This window comes from Hyperolius riggenbachi, chromosome 8 (genome assembly GCF_040937935.1).
Source record: "Hyperolius riggenbachi isolate aHypRig1 chromosome 8, aHypRig1.pri, whole genome shotgun sequence".
Classification (NCBI taxonomy): domain Eukaryota; kingdom Metazoa; phylum Chordata; class Amphibia; order Anura; family Hyperoliidae; genus Hyperolius; species Hyperolius riggenbachi.
This window is the reverse complement of record NC_090653.1, coordinates 177,417,738-177,437,659: the sequence shown is the minus strand read 5'-3', so window position 1 is coordinate 177,437,659 and position 19,922 is coordinate 177,417,738. Positions and strand designations below refer to the sequence as shown.

The following is a 19,922-nucleotide window of genomic DNA, read 5'->3' as shown; positions in this document are numbered from 1 at the left end:
TATAAATTCTAGATTGTTTATATATACACGTTTATGTCTTTTATATACTTATATATATATATATTTTTATATTCTGTCATACAAGTCTCCTCTATTAACAATATATGTATATAGAACTTTTAAGTATATGGACTATGGATTCCTATTGATACCCTTTTTTAGTTTTGGATTTTCTTATTTATCATTATCATTATTCCAAATACTGCCACACATTTGTAGAAATACTAACTATTACCAATCAGATGTAGCCATATACAGTTTTCTATGAGATAATAGTCCAGATCCTTAATCCAATCTCCCTTTTATATAGTGTTCTCCCCAGGGCTAATTAGGTGGGCGGGCCGCCCGGCTGTTTTGAATCCCCGCCCACCTGTTATCATGCCCCCACCTAGGTAGCAAAATTCACCCTGTAAACTTAATGCACACAGGAGCGCTCCATTGCCTGCTAGCAATCAGCGCCCGGCTCTCTGCACAATAACGAAAGCCAACGCTGTACAATGCAGGAGCGCTCCTCTGACTGTCACATCAGGCTTCCCGTTGGAACGGATTGGCTGGGCGGGTTGTAAGGGGCGGGACCATGCGCTGCATCTTAGCTCTCAGAAACTCCTGCTCTGTCTCTCCCTCCAATGAGTTCTATTCTATGCTGGCGCCCCTCTCCTGCCAATGAAAAGCGAGAGGCAGCCATGCTAGCACGCCCATACATCCTGCAGGAGTTAGATGTCAGAGAGCCACGTGGGTTCAGCAATAAGGGACAGCCACAGAGCGGCACATTTATTAGACTGCAGGTAACCACGATGCTGGGGTATGAGAAAGAGCTGGTGGTCTAATCTAGCTGGGGAGACACGCACAGCAGGAGAGATGACTGCGGAGCTCTGAGCTGTGCAAAGCATGTTTAGTGACGGGCTGTCTCTGAGGCACTCGTTCTCCTGTGCACTCGTCTGTCCTCTGCTGCCGAACTGAAAGTTAAAAAAAACAAGCAGATCTCTGAAGTCACAACTGCTCTCCTGCGGTGTCTGTGTCTCCCCCAGCTTGTATCCTGTTTGTATTGCTCACCCTTCAGCAATCACACTGCAGTGCCGTTCTGGTGTAGATCTTCCTTGTGATATCCCCACTGAAGGATATGTTGGTGCTGCTCATCATGCCCCCGCCTCCCCACGCTCAGCCTTCACCTGCTTCAGTCAGCTTTAGGGTGCCACTTCTGCTGCTGCTGGCATTGTGTTTATGGTATGGAACATTTGTTACTTATCTTTTAAGCCTCATCTACATGGGTAGATGAGGCGGCGATGTGGCTAATCAATCGAGCCGCTAATGCGGCTCGATAAGATCCGACAGGTCGAATCTTGCTACCGCCGATTCACTGCTCGTTCCCCGCGAGGGGACAATGGCAGGGAATCGAGCGGAAGATAAGCGGCACCGGCGGGGACGAGCGGGGAATCCAATCCGGCGCGCGAGCGGGGACGCGCGTGGATGCGGAACAGGCGATCTGGCGGCTAATTGAGCCGCCGGATCGCCTCCACATCTCCCCGTGTAGACGGGGCTTTAGAGGAGAGAGGAAGTTCTCAGTTCAGGTCTGCTTTATAGGGACCTGAGTACCATAATCTAATACAATCTTTCCCTAATGCTATGCAATTTTCTGACAGATTTACTGTCACATCGACTATTTCCAATTGGATTTCAGATCGGTTTTCCACTTGATTTCCCATAGAAGTGAGCAGGAAATCAGATCAGACTTGTTGGAAATAGTCGATCTGACAGTAAATCTTTCAAAAATTGCATTGTGTGTACCTAGCGGTACATTGGCTCGCCTCCTCATCCTCCTCCTATATCTTAAGCAGCGTCGCACCGTCTCTACATTCCTCCTTCGCACACCACCCAGCTACTTTTTCATGCCACCCGGCAGGAAAAAATTTCTGGGGAGAACACTGTTATAGCAGAGATTGATTTATTGATTAATTGATTGGTTAATTGACTCATTGAACATCTGAATCAAAATACAACCACAAAGTCGGATGTATTGTCACGATTTGATAGGGTGTTATGTACAAAGGTTTATTGTATTATTTTGTAGTGTGTTTATGTGGTTATACTGAGAAGCTCTTCTGCTATTGTAGGCACTGCTATTGGCCTGATGAAGCGGGCTTATAGCTGCGAAACTCGTTACCTGTGCTAAATAAAAAAATCTTTTGTTATATACAAGGATTTCATCATTGAGGTAAGCCACCTCATATTACTTTTCATTTTTAAGCTGTTTTTAGATGCTTTTATCTAACCAGGGTGCCTCTTTCCCCCTATTATGCTTAGTTTACACCCACACACCCAGTGTCTGAGGGGTGGTGAGAGGTCACCTGTGGGTTCCACCACAGTGGACTCCTGTCTCCATTTTTTCCAAGGAGAGCGACCACATCCAGGTCCCAGCTGGGACTACCCCGAGTGGAGTCGGGTTTATGGTCTCCACCTGCTTTCTGCCCTTTGCAACCCTCCTTTGTGAGTAGCATTTTGATTTACCACTATCCATCAGTAGATTGACATATTACACTATTGGGCTCCCGCTTTTTGTCTCCTATACCTTTTTCCACAGGGTGCCAAGACACCCCCACTGCATCACGATTAAGTGGTACAGAGATGGACAGGAAGGGCCCCATAGACGCTTTTTGGGTTCTGCCACTTAAGAAGGATTGGAACCACTGGAGAACTATGCCATCAATGTCACAGTATTCCTGTAGCCTGCTTATCAATATGTCATGGTCAACTGTATCAAAGGCGGCAGAAAGGTCTAGCAGTATAAGGATGGAGCACTCTGCTCTTTTGTTGTTTTGTAAGACTTTGGCTTCTAGCTAGAGGTATATGGCTTTTTCAGTTACCTTCCCCAGAAAGGGAAGGTTAGAGACAGTCTGTAGCTGGTCAATGCATCAGGGTCCTGGGACGAATTTTTGACGAGAGGCCTGATGATTGCTTCCTTCAGTAAAGCAGGAAATATCCCGGATTGTAAGGAACAGTTTACAGTTTTGAGGAATACTGGTCTAAACAGGTCGGGCAGTTTATCATGAACTGTGTTGGGCCAGGATCCAGGTCACAGGTAGTTTGGCGAAGGTGAAGGAGGATGGTTGATGTGACTTATTCATCAATTTTCTTGACTATTATATTAGGCTCAGATGCTGTAAGTTGCATGGCGGATCAAATAGCAGAGACTTTGAGAAGAAATGGGCAAATTGGTCAAAGAGGTCCTTTGAAGACTGGATATTAAATTTTTGGCATGCCAGGTTGCAGAGTTTTTCCAGTTGTGCAGATAAACTGCAAACCAGCATGCCAAAAGTTTAGTATAAAATGTCCAGTCCTGATTGTATCAGGTAATAATCTAATGTGGTGTACCCGAGACATAGAGATAACCAGGGGTAGTGAGGGAGACCACCGAAGGAAGCTAGTCCCTCTTGCCCCTCCCCCCGCAACCCCTCCACAGGGCTCCCTAAGTAGTTGTAGAGGGTGCTGTTGTGAACCATCCGGATAATGATTGAATGTAATGATTGAAAATTTAACTACTTTCTGACCGTGTCAAGCCGTTGGGCGTGGCCGCGGTGGCAACCCCAGGACCGCCTAACGCCGATTGGCGTAAGGTCCTGTGGGCCTGTTTTGCATGAGATCAGCGCGTGCATCCCTACTTGGATGGCGGTGCTCTGCTCCGCCTTCAGTCTCCCAGCGGCGATCGCCGCTAGGAGACTGTTAGACGGCGATACCGCCGTCTATAAACATAGTACAGCGATGCGACCTAAGGCAGCGCTGTACTGGGGACACGTGACACGGCTGTCCCCCTGGTACACAGGAGAGCGATTGGCTCTCATAGGCTGAAGCCTATGACAGCCGATCGCCGTGATTGGCTGGCTGGGGGGAGGGAAGTTTTTAAAAAATAGTAAAATTTATTATTAAAATAATAGAAGCAAAGAGTCCAGGAGCACCCAGAGGCGCCAATGGTAAGGTGTGCCCAGTTCCTCACCCCTGTACCAAGGGGTCACCAACACTTGTAATCCTCCAAAGGACCTGCACCACATGTTCAGTATTAAAGCTCAATTACTTTTATTAAAGCATAAATAAAGGGACGAGAACGACAGCCCGCTGTTTCGGCCTCATTGGCCTTTCTCAAGTTGCCAAAGTTGACTTTTTGGCAACTTGAGAAAGGCCAATGAGGCCGAAACAGCGGACTGTCGTTGTCGTCACTTTATTTATGCTTTAATAAGAGTAATTGAGCATTAATACTGAACGTGTGGTGCCGGTCCTTTGGAGGATTACAATTATTAAAATATAACAAATATTTATAAAAAAAATAAACACGGGGGGATCAGACCCCACCAACAGAAAGCTCTGTTGGGCGGGAGAAAAAGGGGGGAGGGGAGGCACACACTTGTGTGCTGAGTTGTGTGGCCCTGCAGCGAAGCCTTAAAGCTGCAGTGGCCAATTTAACAAAAAACGGCCTGGTCTTTAGGGGGGTTTAACACTACGGTCCTCAAGTGGTTAAAGTGAATCCGAGATAAACTTTTACTCATTGCATAATTGTGCCCCTTACATATAGTTTATAGGGCATTCCTCAAGCCAAATACTTTTTTTTTGGGGGGGGGGGGGGGTTAATACCTTAATTCCTAAACTAAACAAGCTTCGCCCACAGCTTCTCCAGCGCCTAGGCATTTTGAGTCCCATGTAGCAAGTGCTCATGGGTGCTCAGTCTGGGCAGGAGGAGGTTTTTCCCTAAGGATGAGGAGTTACCAGCCAGATATTTTACAGGCAAGTGGGCGGAGAGAGGAGTGGAGTTTTCACAGGCTGAGGTGTGGAGATGCAGAGCAGCTTGCCTGTGTAATGATGACAATCAGAATATGGCTGCTCTCATTGTATCACAGGAAGAAATAATCATATACTGTTAAAGCTGTTTGCAGCTAGATTTGCTGTGTAAACAATCTAAACTTTAGATAACATATATAGACACATTACTTGTTATAGTTAGTTTTTCATCTCATATCCGCTATAAGAATCAACTCCACTCTAGGAGGTGTCTATGTTATAAGGCTGCGAGTATTCTTTGGCATGATGATTCTGAGCCTAAGTGGTACTAAGTGTCTGATAAAAGGTATCATACTCCTATTAGAGTTTGCCACAGGTTGTGTTCTAGGCTAATATTGAGGCCTTCCGGTTGTAGTATATTCAGTCTAAAGATCCAGTACATTTCTCTTGTTTTAAAAATATTATGGCGGTTGAGAGAGTTTTTGTTGACGTTCTATTGGACAGATCCCAGTGTCATCTATTTTCTGGTTGTGGTGTGTTTGCAATGGCAAAACACACCACATGCACCAATGCAATTTCTGCGATGGTAAGGTTGATGAGAAGTCATTCTTCCTGTCTTCTATATTGTGGCAGTGCTGGCATTGTGTTTGCTGACATTGTCTAACATCTCCCTTTCCCTGGTCATAGTCGCTCTTCCCAAGAGGGTTGGTTAGTTTTGGTCTGCTAGGGGCCAATTTACTTTTTTAACCAAAACAGAAGAATCTGCCATCAAAGAATTAGAATCAAATGAGCAACTAGTCATCAAGGACTAGATTGTAGGGACTAGATTGTGAGCGCCTCTGAGGGACAGTTAGTGAAAAGACAATATACTCTGTGAAGTGCTGCGTAATATGTCGGCGCTATATAAATACTTAAATAAATACATTCACCTAAAGTATTATTAGGAACACCTGTTCAATTTCTCAATCAACCAATCACATTGCAGTTGCTTAATGCACACAGGGGTGTGGTCCTGATCAAGACAATCTCCTGAACTCCAAACTCTGTCATAATGGGAAAGAAAGGTGATTTAAGCTATTTTGAGCGTGGCATGTTGTTTGGTGCCAGATGGGCCGGTCTCAGTATTTCACAATCTGCTCAGTTACTGGGATTTTCACACAAACATTTCTAGGTTTTACAAAGAATGGTGTGAAAAGGGAAAAACATCCAGTAAGCCACCTCAACCTTTTAGATTTTAGTGTTTTTAACTTTTTTATACTCCATTGGGCGCCTCTTTACTCCCTTCTGTGTCATATCCCCCCCCTCCATGTTCCAGTGAGGGGAGTCCCATGCACCATACTTGAGGTGGAATCCACACCACATCATAGTTTTAGAGTGCATGAGGTACTTTAACCAAGAGAGCGACTGCCTCAAGGATCACTGGCTTACCTGAGTGGAGTCAGGTATAAGACACTCCACCTGCTTGAAGTGGTCGGTTGCCCCGTGTGCAACCCACCTTTGTGAGTATTCCCTTTTCAAACACTTTACTTATCCATCTACCTGGGATATACTGCACAATTTGGGCACCCGTTGTGATGAATGATACCGAAATCGAGACGATTAGCGATTCTGTATCGTTCAGGCACAGCAGAACAGAAGGACATTTTTGGTTTTTCCTTTTAAACAAATGTCTTTCCTTTCGCCCGCTTCTGAAGAAAGCAGAGCCCCTCACCCCCTCCACTTCCTCCAGCTTATCACATGTAGCTGGTGACACATAGGTGTTACAAGCTAGGACCAAATAGTGGCCATGGAATAGCTCAGCAGATAACAATCAGGCCCTTTGCTTCCCTCCCAAAACTGTGAACAGACAATAGACCAATTTCAATTATTAATAATTAAAAATAGGCTTGTCACAGAAAGACAAAAAATACATTTTCTGATACCCATAAATCAGTTCTATCATTCACCTGAATTAGTTTTCCAACTGTCAGGGGTCAGTCGGGAAACCGCTTTATTCAGCCTGCGCAAACCGAACGCGATAGAATAGGCATGTGTAGCCTCATTTGATACAGGGTCGCAGGCCGCTTATGAATATAGTCTCGGATTTGCAATGCGCAAATCTGGGGTGGAGTCACACAGATAATTAATAAATGTTACATTTTCTGCCTCTGAGTTCTGGGGGGGGGGCCACCTGCTGATTAGAAGGTAACCCCGCCTTAAACACACCTACTTTCCAGGTAAAGACAGCCCAAAACTCAGTTCCTATAAAAGTTGGGGCAGGAACAAACCCGCGCAGTTCTCCAGATTCCATCGACCAGGACTGTCCAGGCATGCGTTCAAGGAGAACCGAACGCATGCTGTGTTTCAAGGACTCTGAACATTAATGCCTACTTTAAACCAGACTGTGTTTCTTCATTTTTCAAATGGACTGCTCAGCCGTAAGTAAAGTAAGAACTTTCTGATTTTATCCCTTTTATTTTTAAGCTTTGTGTGTATATGTTAATTGGTGTATATAACTGTATGTAATGCATTTTTGTTATTAAACGTTTTAAAAATCGTTGACCTGTTGCTGATCATACACAATCGTACCCATTCTCCTGAAACCGCTACCCTGTGTTAATAGAAGTGTACATTTATAACCTGAATGCGTGAATCCGGCTCAGATATTCAGATCTGACCCAGATTCCTGCATACTGCAAAGGGTTAACAGAGCGTTCTCGAAGTATTAGCATAATTACAGTAGCGGGCTGTGTAACCTGCTTGGTGGCAGATCTTTGAATTGTATGTGTGTGGTGAATCCTTTGGCGTCTGAAAGCTCCCTCCACTAGTCAGTTCATCAAATTGCAAAGTCGGGTTACGATTTGTGATGAGCAAAATGACTGTGTGAGAGGATTTCTGACTCTGATCGATTGACCCCGTCCGCAGACCGGCCCTTGCGGTCTGTGGCAGTTGTCTGTGTATTTTCCCAGTACCCTATATTGATGCTAGAGTTCAGAGGAGAATGGGCCGACTCAAGCTGATAGAAGAGCAACGTTGACTGAAATAACCACTCATTACAACCGAGGTATGCAGCAAAGCATTTGTGAAGCCACAACACGCTCAACCTTGAGGCAGATGGGCTACAACAGCAGAAGACCCCACCGAGTACCACTCATCTCCACTACAAATATGAAAAAGAGGCTACAATTTGCATGAGCTCACCAAAATTGGACAGTTTAAGACTGGAAAAATGTTGCCTGGTCTGATGAGTCTCTATAGAGTCAGAATTTGGCGTAAACAGAATGAGAACATGGATCCATCATGCCTTGTTACCACTGTGCAGGCTAGTGGTGGTGGTGTAATGGTGTGGGGAATGTTTTCTTGGCACACTTTAGGCCCCTTAGTGCCAATTGGGGATTGTTTAAATGCCATGGGCTACCTGAGAGTTTCTGACCATGTCCATCCCTTCATGACCACCATGTACATCCCTTCATGACCACCATGTACCCATCCTCTGATGGCTACTTCCAGCAGGATAATGCACCATGTCATAAAGCTCAAATCATTTCAAATTGGTTTCTTGAACATGACAATGAGTTAACTGTACTAAAATGGTCCCACAGTCACCAGATTTGAACCCAATAGAGCATCTTTGGGATGTGATTGAACGGGAGCTTCGTGCCCTGGATGTGCATCCCACAAATCTCCATCTACTGCAAGATGCTATCCTATCAATATGGGCCAACATTTCTGAAGAATGCTTTCAGCACCTTGTTGGATCAATGCCACATAGAATTAGGGCAGTTCTGATCGCCAAAGGGGGTCAAATACCGTATTAGTATGGTGTTCCTAATAATCCTTTAGTTGAGTGTAAATCAAGGCAGCAGACAAGGGGTGAGGTATAGTGCTGATGGATAAAGCAAACTACATCAATGAAGCACTCAGAATCTTAAGACAATGCCCATTACAAAGTAATCAGAAACGTTATTTTGCCAAGCACAACTGGTTCGTACCCGGAATTGGGTTTGGCATGAACAGGGCTAGTGTGGAACTGGACATAAAATACAAATAATACAAATACAAGTACAGCAGTTTTAACATAACATTAACACAGAGTTCAAACACAAATTATGTGAATTGTGCAGCAGTGCAGTCAATTTCCACTTGTTCTACTGGTTGCCAGGTGGTGGCAATTGGGGTGAATGAAGAGAGTTCATAGAGTTCAAAGAGTTGACAGCTGAGGGGAAGAAGCTGTTCCTGTGTCTTGTAGTCTTGGTGTAGATAGACCTGTATCTCCAGCTCAAGGGAAGCCGCCTGAAGAAGCCTTGGTGAGACGGATCATTGGTGATCCTCAGAGCTTTGGAGCACAGTCTAGAGATGATCCAGAGAGGAGAGTGGTTTCTCGATCATTCTCTCTGCTGATCTTATGACCCTCTGTAGTTTGTGCCTGTCGCTGGCGGAGGAGCGTAAAAGCTTGTCAGAAGTTCCCGGGCCATACCAAACTACTTCAGTTGGCGTATGAAAAATAGCCTCTGCTGGGCTTTCTTCTGGGTTGAGGTCGTGTTGGCTTTCCAAGTTAGGTCCTTGGAGATTGTAGTGCCTAGTAGGTGTGCACAGGGAAAGCTTTCCACTTCCCTGTCATCAATGTAGATATTGGAGGTGGGGTGGGAGCGTACCTTCTAAAGTCAACCATCATCTCTACGGTTTTTGCGGTGTTGAGGACAAGGCTGTTCTCCTCCCTACACCAGTGTCAAATTCTGTCAAACCTGGTCGCGGTATTCCTGCTCATCGTTCCTGGAGATGAGGCCAACTATGGTGGTGTCATCAGTGAACTTGATGACTTTGACTGAGTCCGCCGTGGATCTGCAGTTGTTCGTATATAGGGAGAATAAGAACGGCGACAGGACACAGCCTTGAGGGGTCCCTGTGTTGGTGGTCCTTGGTTGTGAGATGATAGTGTCCAGCTTGATGGCCTGGGATCTGCTACTTAGGAAGACTGTGATCCACTGGCGTAGGGTAGGGTGGACCCCGGGGGCAGCAAGGTTCTTTTTGTAGTATTTGGGGGCTGATGGTGTAAAACGTCGAGCTGAAGTCAAGTAGGAGGATCGTGGAGTATGAGTCTGGTCTATCCAGGTGTTCATAGACTAGCTCCAAGCAGATGCTTATAGCGTGGTCAGTGACCTATTCGCTCTGTACCCAAACTGGAATGGGTCCAGCAGGGCCTCCGTGGAAAGATTTAGGAGGGGCAAAGCCATTCTTTAAAGGTTTTCATGATAACAGATGTGAGAGCCACCGGCCTGAAGTTGTTGAGGTCAGAGACGCCCTGTTTTTTGGGGACAGGGATGATTTTAGACCTCTTAAAGCAAGCAGGGACTTTGCCCTCCTGAATTGATTTGGTGAAGATGGAGGAGAGAATAGGAGCAAGCTGCCGTGCGCAAGTTTTCAGACAGGCTGGTGATACTCCATCAGTTCCTGAGGCTTTCCTCCCATTTATCCTTGACATGTGCTGCAGGACATCATTCTTGTTCATAGTCCGAGGTGGTAGAGGGACATCTAAGTCAGAGGGGCAGGAGCAGGTGCCGCCCGGTTCTCAAATGTACAATAGAAGTCACTGAGGCTCTCGAAGAGCTCGGTGCTGGGAGTTGCATGTTGGGGGAGCTTATAGTCACATAGGACCCGACTAAGGAATTTACAGAAATGTCCAGAACCATGGTAAAGGAGGCATTAGATTAGAGCATTATTGGCATTATCAGCAAATCAGGAAAATAATACATAATCATACCCAATCCTACCATAGCCCACTTTTATCATCTACTGAAAATACATAAATCACTCCACAATCCACCAGGACGCCCGATCATTGCAGGTATCAACTCTTTATCTTCTCATCTCTTGGAGCTTGTTGACGTACATCTGCAGCCATACGTTCAGAGACCACCCTCATACATCAAAAACTCTACCCATCTGCTGGCTTAACCGAACAACATACAATGGGAAAGTACCTATAAATGGGCTGCACTTGATGTCACTTCACTGTATTCTAACATACACCATAATATAGGACTGAGAGCTGTGTGGCATTTTCTAATATACGATGTAAAGATGCCAATAAAATAAAAACTGTTTTTGATAAATGCTTTCTCTTTCATACTTACTCATAATTACTTCAATTTTATGGCCACCATACCTCCAGACAAAGGGCACAGCTAGGGGGGCGAGTTTCGTCCCAAGTTATACAAACCTGACCATGGGCCTACTGGATAAGTGTCTCCTGGGAACGAACAACCCATTAATTTCCAATATGATCTGTAATGGATTGTGCAACAGACTTCGTCATTTACCTAATAACCTGTCCCTGCGGCCTACAGTATGTAGACCGCACAATTCAACAACTAAGGAGCAGATGGGGGCAGCACAGGAGGAATATTCTAAAGGGATATATGAAACTCTGCTTATCCCGTTATTACAAAACACAGCACAACTAGAAAATAGATGACACCAGGATCTGTCCAATCGAGCATGTCAACAAAAACTCTCTTAACCACCATAATATGCTTAAAACAAGAGAAATGTACTGGATCTTTAGACTGAACATCTCAATATTAGCCTAGAACACAACCTGACAAACTAATTAGGAGTAAGAAACTTTTTATCAGACACTTAGTACCCTTAGGCTCAGAATTATCATGCCAAAGAATACTGGCAGCCTTATAACATAGACACCTCCTAGGACTGAGTTGATTCTTAAGAAACTCCCTAATAATTTGAGGAAAAAAGGTGCATTCCACATATAACTCAACAAACCAACAACAGCAAAGAAGTGCAACACAGATACCACATCTTTCAATATTATATGTCTCAATGTTATAGATCAAAAAAAGAGAACACTCCTTCTTTCCCCTTTATCCACCACCATTTCAATCCCTTATATATGAAATAAAACTAAAATTCCCTCCCATTCCCCTCAGGCCCATACATCCAAGAATCTCAATCAAAGAAATCATCATGAGAAATTATCCTGATCCACCACTTGCATTAATCAAAATACCCAAAAATAACAGTTCATATTTCACCTCTTGGCGACCACTCCCCTACATCTTCATCATGACTGCAAAATTAGATGAATTCTGAAATTCACACCATCTCTCACCCATTTATCATTAAATATCTCCAGTCTATCCTGCTGAAGAGCTATCTGGTTTTCAGCATCCTTTAATGAATTAACTTTATCCACCCAATCTCTAAGGCAGGGGTAGGGAACGTTGGCTCTCCAGCTGTTAAGGAACTACAAGTCCCACAATGCATTGCAGGAGTCTGACAGCTACACACATGATTAATAAAGGCAAATGCATGCTGGGATTTGTAGTTTTATCACAGCTGGAGAGCCAAGGTTCCCTACCCCTGCTCTAAGGGATGGAGGGTCTCGACATATCCACTTAACTGGGATCAAGCCCTTTGCAGCTATTAACCTCCCTGGCGTTCTATTAAAATCGCCAGGGAGGCTGCGGGAGGGTTTTTTTTAAATAAAAAAAAAACTATTTCATGCAGCCAACTGAAAGTTGGCTGCATGAAAGCCCACTAGAGGGCGCTCCGGAAGCGTACTTTCGATCGCCTCATGCAATCGAAAGTAACAAGATAGGCCGCAATGAGCGGCCTATCTTGTTTCGCTTTCCTCGTCGCCATGGCGACGAGCGGAGTGACGTCATGGACGTCAGTCGACGTCCTGACGTCAGAGCCGCCCGATCCAGCCCCTAGCGCCGGCCGGAACTGTTTGTTCTGGCTGCACTGGGCTCGGGCGGCTGGGGGGACCCTCTTTCGCCGCTGCACGCGGCGGATCGCCGCGGAGCGGCGGCGATCGGGCAGCACACGCGGCTGGCAAAGTGCCGGCTGCGTGTGCTGCTTTTTTCAGATTGAAAATCGGCCCAGCAGGGCCTGAGCGGCGACCTCCGGCGGCATACCCCGAGCTCAGCTCGGGATTACCGCCAAGGGGGTTAATTGGGGAACCTAGTAATCAACTTAAAATTAACCTCCTTAATCCTAGAATTTAGAGCTGTGGCATGTGCCAATACGAAAACTTTCCTTTTTTTGCTTTTCACTAAAAGAGATGCCAAGATCTTCCTCCCATCTATTAAGATGCTCTGGCAAATCCCCCATATTATTCAAAATTAATTTTCTATACAGTAAGGATACCAGATGCAAGGGAGAAGTCTGTAACATGAAAAGCTTTTCAAATTCCCATAATCCCATATTACTACAAAAAGTTATCTTCTCCACCACAAAGTGTTCCAACTGCTTATGTCTCTAAAAAATCAAATACAAATTACCCAAATTCAAATTCCCGTTAATCAAAATATCTTTCAAACTCATTCTATTTCCTCCTCCCCATAATCCAAAAAACATTGTTCCATTCTGGGCAGAAAAAAAGAGAATCCCACAACAGGAGACATAGGAGATAAACCTTCCACCCATCCATATTTCTTATTAACCAAATCCCAGGTCTTAAATACATTCTTGACCCAAGCAGTGGTCCACTGCGATATCCCTCTAAAATTCCCAGGTAGCCACAAAGCATCTTTCAACTCTTTCCCCACTAAACTCTTTTCAAAATTAACCCAGCCCTACACTCCATCCCCATATGTCCAATCAAAAAGCCTAACTAATACACATGCTTGATAATACAACTTCAGATCGGGAAGTCCCAACCCACCCATCTCTTTGGGACAAATCAAAGTCCTTATGCAAACCTCAAAACCTTATTTTGCAGCATAGCCATACAAAACACTAATCTAGGTATAACATTCATCTTAATAATATCTATACGGCCAAACCAAGAGAAACTCCTCCCCCAACCCTTCCAAATATTTCTTTATAGAATTCAACAGGGAAAGATAGTTAAGAGAGAATAATTTATACAAATTACTAGACAGCATTACACCCAAATACTTTATAGCTCTATCTCTGAAGGGAAACAAGAAATTAGCTTTTATCTGATTTAACAATAAGGGGCTCATTGTAATATAAAGTGCCTCAGACTTAGAGACATTAATATTGAAGTTCGAGTAAACCCCATACCTCCTCAAATTCTCTAATCAAAACTGGCAAGGGCACAAGGGGATCAGAGACATAAAATAAGATCACATCTGCAAATGCCGACAATTTATGCTCATCTCCCACCTCTGCCCCATGAATATCCCCATTTTTCCTAATAGTACATAGAAAAACGTTTGAAGACAAAATAAGTCTAATTGGAGATAGTTCAACCCTGCCTTCGTACCGTAATACAAAGAGAAGGCGTCCGACAGGGCCCCATTCGCTCTAACTCGAGCAGTAGGGTTAGAATATAAAGAAACAATCCACATGAACATATTAGACCCAATTCCCATATACTTCAAATTAGCCATAATAAAATCCCAGTTCACCCTGTCGAACACCCTTTCCACGTCCGTCGATAACACCATCATAGGAACCATTTAAACAAGGCCATCGCCCTAGATTCATTATCCCTCCCCTCACGCCCTGGAACAAAACCCACGTGATCAAATTTAAAACTAAGCCAGGGTTTTATTCTCTCCACCAAAATGTTTGCAAATACCTTTATATCCAGATTCAGTAATGAAATAGGCCTATAACTTTGACATACAGCAGGATCCTTACCACCTTTATGTATAACCGTTATATGTGCCTCCAACATTTCTCTAGGCAAGGCACTACCATTTTTAAGTGAATGAAAGAATCTGCACATAGGAGGTATCAAAATATCACTAAAGGTAGAAAAATATTTTTTGAAAACCCATCTGGGCCTGCTGATTTACCCAACTTCATTGCTTTTATCATAGCTCTCCATTTCTTGTCTTTTTATCCTGAAATGAACTAGGTATACCTGCCACTTCCAAATATTTCCACATTCCTAACTCAAAATTTTTACATTTATCCTTTGGAAGATTATATAAAGAGGAATAATAATCCCTGAATAAATTTGCAATCTTATGTGCCTGCAACTCCAAATCACCTCTAGAATCCTTAATTTTGGATATATAAGTACTCCTACGTTGTCCTTTTAAGGCGCTAGTGAGCCATTTGCCACACTTCTTATCCTGTTCAAACCACTTAGCAGAAAAAAATCCATATTCTTTTCCCTTAATCTACCACCCATAAATCAAACAATTTACCCCTGACCTCAGACAATTTAGCTAAGACTTCCTGATCCAAAGTACTCTTATGAGCGAACTCCAACTGATTTATATCTTTCTGCAATTGCAAAATTAGGAGGCACTCATTTTGCCTTGCGGTAACCTTCTTCTGTGGAAGCTATCCTCCTAGCCATCATCAACTTACTTTTGGGTATAGCCTTTATCACATTTTTGTTGTTAAAACTCTCCACTCTTAGGTTGTTCTGATCTGTCAGTTTTGTGTACAGATCTGTTTGCAACCCTTCTGGAGTGACCGAAATTGCCACATCCAGATAGTGGATAACTCTATCCGAGGTTTCCATTGTAAACTTAATGGTTGGATGCGCCTGATTAGCCTCATCCACCATTAGTTGAAGCTCCTCTAGCTCACCCTCCCACTGTATCAACACATCGTCCACAAACCTAAAATACTTTAACATCTTATCACAGTATTTTGCATTATTAATAAACATTTTCTGTTCCAATTTATGCATAAACAGATTAGCAAACGATGGTGCTACCGGTGATCCCATGGTCATGCCTTGTATCTGTAAATAATAATCATTTTCAAATTTGAAATAGTTATTCCTAAGAACCATCTCAAGGCAATCGAGCAGGAAATAGATCTGGTGATGGGACAAAACTGTATCCAAAAGGAACTCCTCAACATACCCCATCCCTTCCTCATGAGGGATAGAGGTAAACGAACTCTGCACGTCTAAGGTAGCTAATATGAGATTCTTGCCTCTAACGGTAACCCCTGACAGGTTCTGGAGTAAATCTGTAGTGTCTTTCAGGCACGTGGGGATTTACCAACTCTTGTAAAAATGAATCTACATATTTGGACAGCGGATATAGCACAGACCCAATGGCCGACACTATAGGGCGTCCCGGAGGGTTAGTTAAATCTTTGTGGATTTTAGGCAATAAATACAGTAACGGCACTTGGGGATGTGCTACATCTAGGTACTCTGCTGTCTTCTTATCAATCATACCCATCAAAAGAGCTTCATTAGTCAGGTGATCCACCTTTGATTTAATCACCCAGGTGGGGTCATTCCTACACTTCTCATAATGACCTTCTACCTGTTGCTGTCTATATGCTTCCTCCACATATTGCTGTTTATCCATAATCCCTGTGGCACCCCCTTTGTCTGCTTTCATCACCATAACTGTCTCATTCTGCTTCAGTGTTTTTAATGCCTTCCTTTCTGCATATGTTAAATTAGGGCTCACTGTGTGTTTAAGACTAGACCACCCTTTCTGCACCTCAGAATAGACCAGCTTTTTAAAAGTTTGCAAAGCCGGAGTCATCATGTCCGGTAACCAAGTACTCTTCTTTCGCAATACGTGTGCCCGCTGCCATTTCTGTGGTACCTTAAAGCACATTTTTAACTGAAGTTTCCTCACAAATTTATCAAACTCTATCTCCCAATCAAAAAAGTCAAACACCGGCACAAACCCCAGACCTTTCTCCAATACTGACTGTTCAGCGACAGTTAATGCATATGATGAAATATTCACCACCAGGGAACTTACCTCTGCCCCTTTGGCACCCTGTTCCTGTGCGGATACTTGTCTCTCGGTACCGGTGCCCGTGGGTTGCGGCGTTGAGGGGGGGTTTCTGGTTCTGTCCCTTTTCCTGCCCCTCCTCTGCCGCTTATCCCTCCTGAAAATCCTGGCGCTGGTGGTCGGCTCCCTCTGACGCCGAGCTACTATAGCCGCCTGAGCTTCCTCCGCTTCCCGCAGACGGGGTTCCGCTCTGCACCGGCCCCTTTCCTCTCGGTTACCTCCAGTGACGTGGCTTGCGATGACGCGGCCTCTGGTCACCGGCTCCACCTCCTGTCGCACTTCCTAAACCTCCGGCTCCCTCCTGTGGCCACTGGGATCGGCGCTGACTGCGCCGCTTTGTTTTCCAGGTATAAACTCTGTTTAACTGGTAATCCTCCACGTCCAGTGCGATCTTCCCTTGTTTCCTCTGCGGGATAGCTTTTCGAGCCTCCTGTAGGGCCTCCTCCTGGTCCTGGCACAACTCCTCAAATTCCTCCACAGATAGTGAGGTTTTGATCTTCACTTCCAAGTCTCCAATCTGTTAACTCAGAAGGTTTAATCGGACGTGCAGTCTTTCAACCGTGAGTACCATAACATCTAAGCTTCCTTTAAGATCTAAAAAAAACTGGTCACAAAGGTCGGGTCGTCCCTCAGCAAAGTGGACCTCAAACCAATCCGATAGCCTCTCAGTATACGCTTATTCTTAATGTAGTCTACCAGGAATGATTGGTGAAGAGTGTAACTTAAATACTGCTTCTTCAGGTCAAAGAGCTCTTTCTGGGCTCCTGTTTCAATGGCTCCAGCCGCAGTATCAAATATTGCACACTCAACTTGACTCAGAATCCGGGTGATATCATCATCATTGTAGGCAAAGGTCACCGCAAAATTGAGTGGATAAGTTTGTTGGTCAGTTTGTTGAACATCTGTGTTGTCCTCAACGTTTGTACAGTTTTCCATTGAAAACAGAGGTCCGCTCCCGCTGGTGAAATCCAAGCAATGAAGTAGATGCTAGAGCAGTCACTCTCCCAGGACTATCAGCCTGGTCCGCCGGTGCTCAATCCTTCAGTGGGTCACCACTTCCACTAAACAGAATCCAATTGCAAAATTAGAAGGAGGCACTCACTTCTCCTTTTGCAATTGGATTCTGTTTAGTGGAAGTGGTGACCCACTGAAGGATTGAGCACTGGCGGACCAGGCTGATAGTCCTGGGAGAGAGACTGCTCTAGCATCTACTTCGTTGATTTATATCTTTCAACAGGCTAAGATTTTTTTCCTGAATATTCCTTCTTTCTGGCACCTTGAGAAATAAGAACCCCCCCCTTACCACAGCTTTATGAGCCTGCCACAGCATGCACTTACCCATGCCTTCCAACTTATTCTTGTCAAAATATTCTATTATAGTATATTTAACCTTATCTCTAACCTCAGGGTCATCCAATAAATTGTCATTGAGTCTCCAATGCCACTCACGTCTCTTCCTCTGTCTAAGCTCCATATCAAACCAAATTGGCGCATGAACCAAAATAGTGATATTTTGAATTTGGGAATACTTAAGTTTATCCAAATAATACTGATCCAAGAAAAGCATATCAATCCTAGTATAAACCTTATGAACACTAGAGTAATACGAAAAATCTCTGAACCTAAGCCGCGCAGGAGGTTTTCTCGGGCCCTGCTGGGCCGATTTACTTACTTTTTTTTTTTGCTGCACGCAGCTAGCACTTTGCTAGCTGCGTCAGCACACCGATCGCCGCCGCCCCGCGCTCGATCGCCGCTATCTGTCGCGCCCTGGGCTCGCTACATGATTTTTAAAAAAAAAAAACCTGCTGCGCTCCCTCCTGGCGAAATTAATTCGACCGCCAGGAGGGTTAATGATGGGTTTAAGATTCTCCATATTTCAACAAGATGTAGCTCATTAATAGATTTTCCAATTGACTTATTCGCCACTGCTGAAAATGATCTAGAACCAGTAGAGACATCTAATCCAGGATCGGAGACCCAATTACAATTCCCCCCCAGTACAACACACCCTTCCTTAAATACTTCCAATTGTTCTAACGTGGATCTAAAAAAAAAATGCCTGCTGTCCATTAGGGGCATAAATATTAGCAAAGGTAAAGACTTGATCCTTAATTTGGCATTCTGGCATTTTGTCCGAACAAAAATATGTTTCCTGCAGAAACAAAACCTGTGGCTTAATCCTACATAACTCCATCCACAATTTACACGTCTTAATGGGAGAACATAAACCCTTAACATTATAGGACAGGATCCTCAAACAATCATCCATTTGAGAACTTTTATCCATCTTAAAAATATTATGAACATCCAAAGGAAAAAAACGAATCCAAAAGAAAACAGAACAAAAAAAATAAACCTGTGAGATCCAGTGGCGTACCTAGGGCATTTGGCACCCGGTGCTGGGTATTAAGACACCCCCCCCCCCCCCCCCCCCCCAAAAAAAAAAAAAAAAAAAAAAAAAAAAAATGGACGTGGCCAAAACCTGTGGCGTGCTGCGCAGCAAAAATGGGCGTGATCATGACCCGATGAGGGCGGAGCTAACTGTAATTTAAAGTATTAGCTAGTATAGTTGCCCCCAGTATAGCTAGTATAGTTGCCCCCAGTATAGCTAGTATAGTTGCCCCCAGTATAGCTAGTATAGTTGCCCCCAGTATAGCTAGTATAGTTGCCCCCAGTATAGCTGGTATAGTTGCTCCCAGTATAGCTGGTATAGTTGCCCCCAGTATAGCTGGTATAGTTGCCCCCAGTATAGCTGGTATAGTTGCCCCCAGTATAGCTGGTATAGTTGCCCCCAGTATAGCTGGTATAGTTGCCCCCAGTATAGCTGGTATAGTTGCCCCCAGTATAGCTGGTATAGTTGCCCCCAGTATAGCTGGTATAGTTGCCCCCAGTATAGCTGGTATAGTTGCCCCCAGTATAGCTGGTATAGTTGCCCCCAGTATAGCTGCCCCCCAGTATAGCTAGTTTAGTTGCCCCCAGTATAGCTAGTATAGCTGCCCCCAGTATAGTTGCCTCCAGTATAGCTAGTTTAGTTGCCCCCAATATAGCTAGTATAGCTGCCCCCACTTTAGTTGCCCCCAGTATAGCTAGTTTAGTTGCCCCCAGTGTAGGTAGTTTAGTTGCCCCCAGTGTTGGTAGTTTAGTTGCCCCCAGTGTAGGTAGTTTAGTTGCCCCCAGTATAGCTAGTACAGTTGCCCCCAGTATAAATGTTCCAGGAGGGGGACGCAGCGCTAGGAGGAGGGGCAGCGGTGGGGAGGGGGGAAATAACCCCCCCCCCCTCCCTCACCTGGGACCCCTCCTTCTGCCTCTCTCCCCCTCCATTTAGCGGTGGCAAGTGCGGGCTCGGCGGCGGGGAGACATGCGCAGAATTACTCACCACTTCCACGTTCTAAGCGCTGGCAGCGTCATGTCGTCACAGATCTCCGCTTTCAATGCCGCCCACTGTGCTTCCGCTAATAA

General features: G+C 44.6%; 1 protein-coding gene across 4 annotated transcripts in view; it reads left to right on the top strand.

The window, feature by feature from the left end:
- The window catches only part of LOC137527201 (uncharacterized), a 111,658-nt gene that overhangs the window by 38,865 nt on the left and 52,871 nt on the right, over positions 1-19,922 (top strand). The window contains exon 2 of one of the 4 annotated variants that reach the window (XM_068247701.1): positions 6,981-7,181. The exons of the other annotated variants lie outside the window; for them this stretch is intronic. The gene's annotated coding sequence lies outside the window, so the exon portion shown is untranslated. The remainder of the gene's footprint in view (positions 1-6,980; positions 7,182-19,922) is intronic. 4 annotated transcript variants of the gene reach the window in all.